The sequence below is a fragment of the Pan paniscus genome, chromosome 10 (genome assembly GCF_029289425.2).
Source record: "Pan paniscus chromosome 10, NHGRI_mPanPan1-v2.0_pri, whole genome shotgun sequence".
Classification (NCBI taxonomy): Eukaryota; Metazoa; Chordata; class Mammalia; order Primates; family Hominidae; genus Pan; species Pan paniscus.
In genome coordinates, this window is record NC_073259.2 from 9893443 (window position 1) to 9899442 (window position 6000).

Consider the following 6000-nt stretch of genomic DNA (forward strand, 5'->3'; position numbering starts at 1 on the left):
GTGCTCTGGGCCGGGCCCAGTGGCTCACACCTGTAATCCCAGCACTTCGGGAGGCTGAGGCGGGCGGATCACAAGGTCAGGAATTCAAGACCAGCCTGGCCAACATTGGTGAAACCCTGTCTCTACTACAAATACAAAAAAGCCAGGCGTGGTGGCGGGCGCCTGTAATCCCAGCTACTTGGGAGGTTGAGGCAGGAGAATCGCTTGAACCCAGGAGGTGGAGGTTGCAGTGAGCCGAGTTCGCACCACTTCACTCCAGCCTAGGTGACAGAGGGGATGACAGAGGGTGCTCTGGGGGCAGGGAAGTGGGGGTGGTTGGGGTGGGGAGAATGTTGCTCTGATAACCACAGCTGTGGTTATTTTGTGGAAGGTACAGGTGAGGTTGCCTCTTCTTTCCACCAGATGGCACTGGAGAAAAGGGATTTTGATTAACTTAATTTTATACACAAGATTGGTCTTTCAGAAATCTTTATCTAAATGAAGAAACTGTTTTACATGTAGTTCGCTTTTAAGTCACCATGTTGCTAAATGCTGTGAGTCTCAACTTTAAAGAGGATTAATACTAAAGTTGTCAGTTAAGGCTATAGTCACATATAGTCAAAATTTACTTTGACATCATTTTAAATCATATATAAAATTCAGTATTATATTGTTCTTAGTGTGTCTAGCACTACCAGTTTTCTACCAGTATTGAAACAGGGCACGTGTTTGAGCATCAGAGGAAGTATACTGTAAATAAAAATTTGAAAAATAAGCAAAAAGGACAGACAATAATTATCTCCATTCCCACTATACTGAAGTCATCTTTCCACTTTTTTTTTAAAAGAAACAAAACATAAAGATAAAAGTAGAGTTCTCTTTAACCAGCTCTCACAGTCCTGTTCCCTCCAGAGGCAGCCACTGCAGTGAGTCTGTGTATATGTTCATCTGTTCATCTGCTTGCAATGTTCATCTGTTCCTTATATTTTCACCTAGTGTCTGGAAGGAGATGGTACTGTTTTGGTGCTTTAAAAATAAATATCAAGCCATCTGTGTTCTTTATTTTTACTTATGTCTTGGAGGCATCCCTATGTTGATATATATAGATCTAGTTAATTATAACCACTCTATTCTATTAAACATAGCACATTTTTGTTTATTCTATTAGTGGGCATATTTAGGTATATTCAGTTTTTTTTTCTTAGCTTTTTTTCTTTTTCTTTTTTTTTTTTTTTGGAGACAGTCTCTCTCTGTTGCCCAGGCTGGGGTGCAATGGCGTGACCTTGGCTCACTGCAACCTCCACCTCTCGGGTTCAAGCAATTCTTGTGCCTCAGCCTCCTGAGTAGCTGGGACTACAGGCATGCGCCACCATGCCTGGCCTTTTTTTTTTTTTTTTTGTATTTTTACTAGAGACGGGGTTTCGCCATGTTGGCCAGGCTGGTCTTGAACTTCTGACCTCAGGTGATCCACCTGCCTTGGCCTTCCAAAGTGCTGGGATTGCAGGCATAAGCCACCGTGCCTGGCCTATGATGCATTTTTTTTAAATGTGTTCTTAATTTTTAAGACAAACCAATATACCTTATCCTTTGTGGGTTTTTTTTGGTGTGTATCTTTAAGAAGACTTCTCTACCGTGAGGTCATACAGTAATGTCTTCTTACAGTTTTTGAGAACTTCTGAATGTCAAATCTTGAAATTGAAATTTGCTTTTTATAGTATAAGGTAAGAATTTAATTTTTTTTTCATGTGGTTGAAACAGTTATCCCAACACCATTATAAAGGCTGTTCTTTCCCAATTGGTTTGTGGTGTGTGCTCTCAGGCCTCACACACCCTCATTTGCTAGAGTCTGTGGACTCTTTTAGTTATCTATGTATTTCCTTATCAGTGTCATACTTAGTTACTGTGGCTTTGCAGCTGACTGTCTTAAAGGGTGGATACCTCCTCTTGTTCATTTTTAAAGTTGTCTTAATGATTTGTGCACTTTTATTCTTCCATATAAATTTTGGAATCAATTGGTCAATTTCCAGAAAAATTCGGTTACAAATTTTATTGGAGTCGCATGCATCTCTTCATTTATGTAGTTATTCAATACATATTTTTTGAGCATGGCACACACATGCCAGGCTATTTTAAGAACTATTACAACTATGATAAAGCTGTGAATATGTAGCAATGAACCAAAACACAAAGTCTCTGTCCTTGTGGAACTTTTGTTTTGTCAGAGAAGACTGTGTTGGCTCACATTGTGGTCAGTGCTGTTGAGCAAAATAGGTCAGAGTAAGGGGGATGGAGACTGGTGGGAGGAATGCTGCTTTATCCAGGATGGGCAGGGAGGACTCGATGGTGTCAGCACTGAAGGATGTAAGATCTGCTGCTCTGGGGAAAGGAGCAGCATGGAGGGAGTAGAGTGCAGAGGCCATGAGGAAGGATCAGGCTTGACTCCTTTGAGCAAGGGGGATGGGAGAGTGACGGGAGAAGAGGACAGGTCACATGGCCTGGTGGCCTGTGCTGAGGCCTTGGGCTTTTACTCAAGTGAGATGAGATGCCATTGGCCAATTTGGGCAGTGATGTGATCAGACTTGTTTCAGTAGGACCATCCTGCTTGCAATGTGGAGAGCAGGCTGTAGGGGGTGCTATAGGAGCACAAGGTTGGAGGCAGGGAAGATGGCTGCACTGGCTGTTGGGCCATTTGAAGAAGCAAGGCCAGGGATGTTGGCAGGGACCAGGCCAGAGTGCCTCCAATGGCTGACTAAGGAGCCTGGACATTGAATTTCTAGGTTAGCTTAGGATTTCTCATCCTCCCATCTGTGAATGTCATAGATCTCTCATTTTGCCTTTGTCTTTTATCCAGTGATATTTTATTTGTAATATTTTCCCTGGTTTTTGATTGTTTTTAACAAATGAATTTTTTAAGAGACTTAATTTTTTAAGAGAAACTTTAATTTCCCAGCAAAAGTGAGAGGAAGGTAGAGAGATTTCCCATCTATCCCCTGCCCCTACACACGCATTGCTTCTCCCACTATCGACATCCCCCACCAGACCAGTGCATCTGTTACCATCAGTGAGCCCACATTACACTGACATATCCACATCACCTGAAACCCATAGTTTACATTAGGGTTCATTCTTGGTGTTGCGTGATCTGTGGGTTTGGACAAATGTATGAAGACGTGTATTCCACCATTATAGTATCATGCAGAGTATTTTCACTGCCCTAAAAGTCCTGTGTGTTCCCCGCACTCATCTTTCCCACCTTGTCTTGCCTGTTTCTGTTAGGTTTAGTCCGAGGCCTAGCAGAGGGAATGGGCAGAAGTTTCCAGTTCCAGGCTTCACCCCAGGCTCACAGCTTCAAGCAGAGCCTGTCGCTTAGGCTCCCTTGCACCTGGAGTCGAAACCATGGCTCCCATTCACCTGTCTCTTATTTTCCTGTCCTTCCCACTCCTCACTCACCTACTATTCATCTCCATTTTTGGATGAGGATTCTCCTTTATTGCTTTTTAACTAAAAACCTGTTTTAGTTAGCATCTTTATTCTAATTTCTTTAAATGCTATGTCATACTCAGCAAGGACATGCTCATATTAGGGGAAGCACATAAAGTAAGATATCCCTGAGAGAACAGTGCATCTCACACCCATTCCATGGCTTAGGCTTATGCAGGAAGTACAATATTTGGCCATATCACTTAAGTACATATGCTTATATTATGTATACTTGCATGCATATTACATTTACAAGTAGTTGAATTCGTGTAAGTTAAATGGTTCTATTATATGTCTTCACTATATTAAGGTCAGTCACAATTTAATTGAAATAGATCATCCTAGGTGAATCCACCTGGCATAATTATCAGCCCTGTTAAGCACAGACACAGGAGATGCAAAGGAAAGAAGTATTCAGTAGAGCGGTGGTGCTGGGCTGAGTACCTGCTATCAGACGCAGCACTTACCAGTTTGGAAATTGAATGGGGCTCCTAGAAAACATCCTTGTTTCATGTAAATGTTGCTTTTTACCCCTCTTTCTTTGGGCTCCATCAATTTGGAAGTACAGCTTTCAGATTGAAGTATGTGTCAGTTCCTTTGTGTCCAAACAAGATGGCTAAGTAGGTCGTCATGACAGGTAACTACCAGTGCTTTAAAAACTTTAGGATTTCCCCCCACAGTTCTCAATCACTTGGTTCATTGTTCAGCAATATGGCCTAAGGGGGTGATTTCTTCATTGATAAGTGACAGGGCAGGGACACTGGAAAGATCTATTGTCAGAAGGCCTGGATTCAGGTTCAAGGCCTGGTTCTTAGTAATTTTGTGACTAAGCAATCGCTGAGGTGGCTGGGTGCGGTGGCTTACACCTGTAATCCCAGCACTTTGGGAGGCCAAGGCGGGCAGATCACGAGGTCAGGAGATAGAGACCATCCTGGCTAACACAGTGAAACCTCGTCTCTACTGAAAAATAGGAAAAATTAGCCAGGCGTGGTGGCGGGCACTTGTAGTCCCAGCTACTTGGGAGGCTGAGGCAGGAGAATGGCATGAACCCGGGAGGTGGAGCTTGCAGTGAGCCAAGATCGTGCCACTGCACTGCAGCCTGGGCGACAGAGCAAGACTCGGTCTCAAAAAAAAAAAAAAAAGAAAGAAAATCATTTGATAAATAATGGGCTGGGCATGGTGGCTCAGGCCTGTAATCCCAGCACTTTGGGAGGCCAAGGTGGGTGGATTACCTGAGGTCAGGAGTTCAAGACCAGCCTGGCCAACATGGTGAAACCCTGTCTTTACTAAAAATAACAAAAATTAGCTGGGCGTCTCCAAAAAAAAGAAAAAAAAAGAAATATCGCTGAGCTACTGTATCCTCATAGAGAATAATTACAGTAACGTGTATGTGCATGTGTTTTGGTAATCTTTTGTTTTGGATTTATCAAACCTACAGAAAAGTTGCAAGAACAGTAGAAGGAACGGCTGTATACTCTTCACACTTATTCACCACTTGCTTACCTGTTGTCCCACTTGCTTTGCCATTTTTTCTCTCTCCCTCTGTTTTCCCCTGAAACATTGGAGAGTAACTTTGAGTCCCCATACTCTTCCCCTACAAAATTTCAATGTGTGTTTCCTGAGATCAAGAATGGTCTTATATATAACCCAGAATAAATATCAGAGTCAGGAAATTTGACATTGATATTGCCTATTAGCTAATCCTTAGACCATATTTAAATTCTGTCAATTATTTTGTTGATGTACCTGTGGCTTTTTTTTTTTCTGAATCAAGAATCCTATCCATCCAGGACTGTGTGTTGTGTTGCATTTAGTTGTCATGTTTCTTCATGTCCTTCCGTCTACTCCTTTGCCTTCCTTTGCCCTTCTTTTTTCCCCCACCATCTATCTAACCAGATGAACTTTGTCTTTCTTGATCTTGTTACTTTTTAAAAAATAGGTGAGTTCTTGTGGGTTTTTTTCCTGACATATCCTCATTATTAGATTTGGATTGTATACTTTTGTCAGAAGCAGCCCAGAAAGGATGTGTCCTTGGTCATGTCAGGAGGGACAGGATGTATCAATATGTCTGGTTCCTCATTAAATTTGCAACTACTCTTTTAGCCTTTATTGTTTATTTTCTGACTCTGTTTTTTTTTTCTTTAGCCAATTCACACCATGACTCTACTTTTGCTTCTATATTTATTAGTTGGCATTCTGTACTAAGACAGCTTTCCCTTCTTGCCTACTTATTTATGTCAGTATGAGCTCAGAAGTTCTTATTCAGGGGCTTATAATACAGTACTCTTATTATTTTATGGTTACACAGTCCCAACTTTGTCCTGTGGGAACCCTTTCAGGCTGGCTCTTATGTTCTGGTGACATAATCTCATCCTTCTTTAAGTACTTTCTTTCTGGTATTAACAATATGCTCCAGACTCATTCTTCCCGAACCCCAGCCCCAGAATCAGCTTTTTCTCTAAAGAGCCCTGGTTCTTTGGAAATGAAATGAAAGATGCCTGGTATGCATGGTATTTAGAAACCAAGATCTGGGTGCTGGGG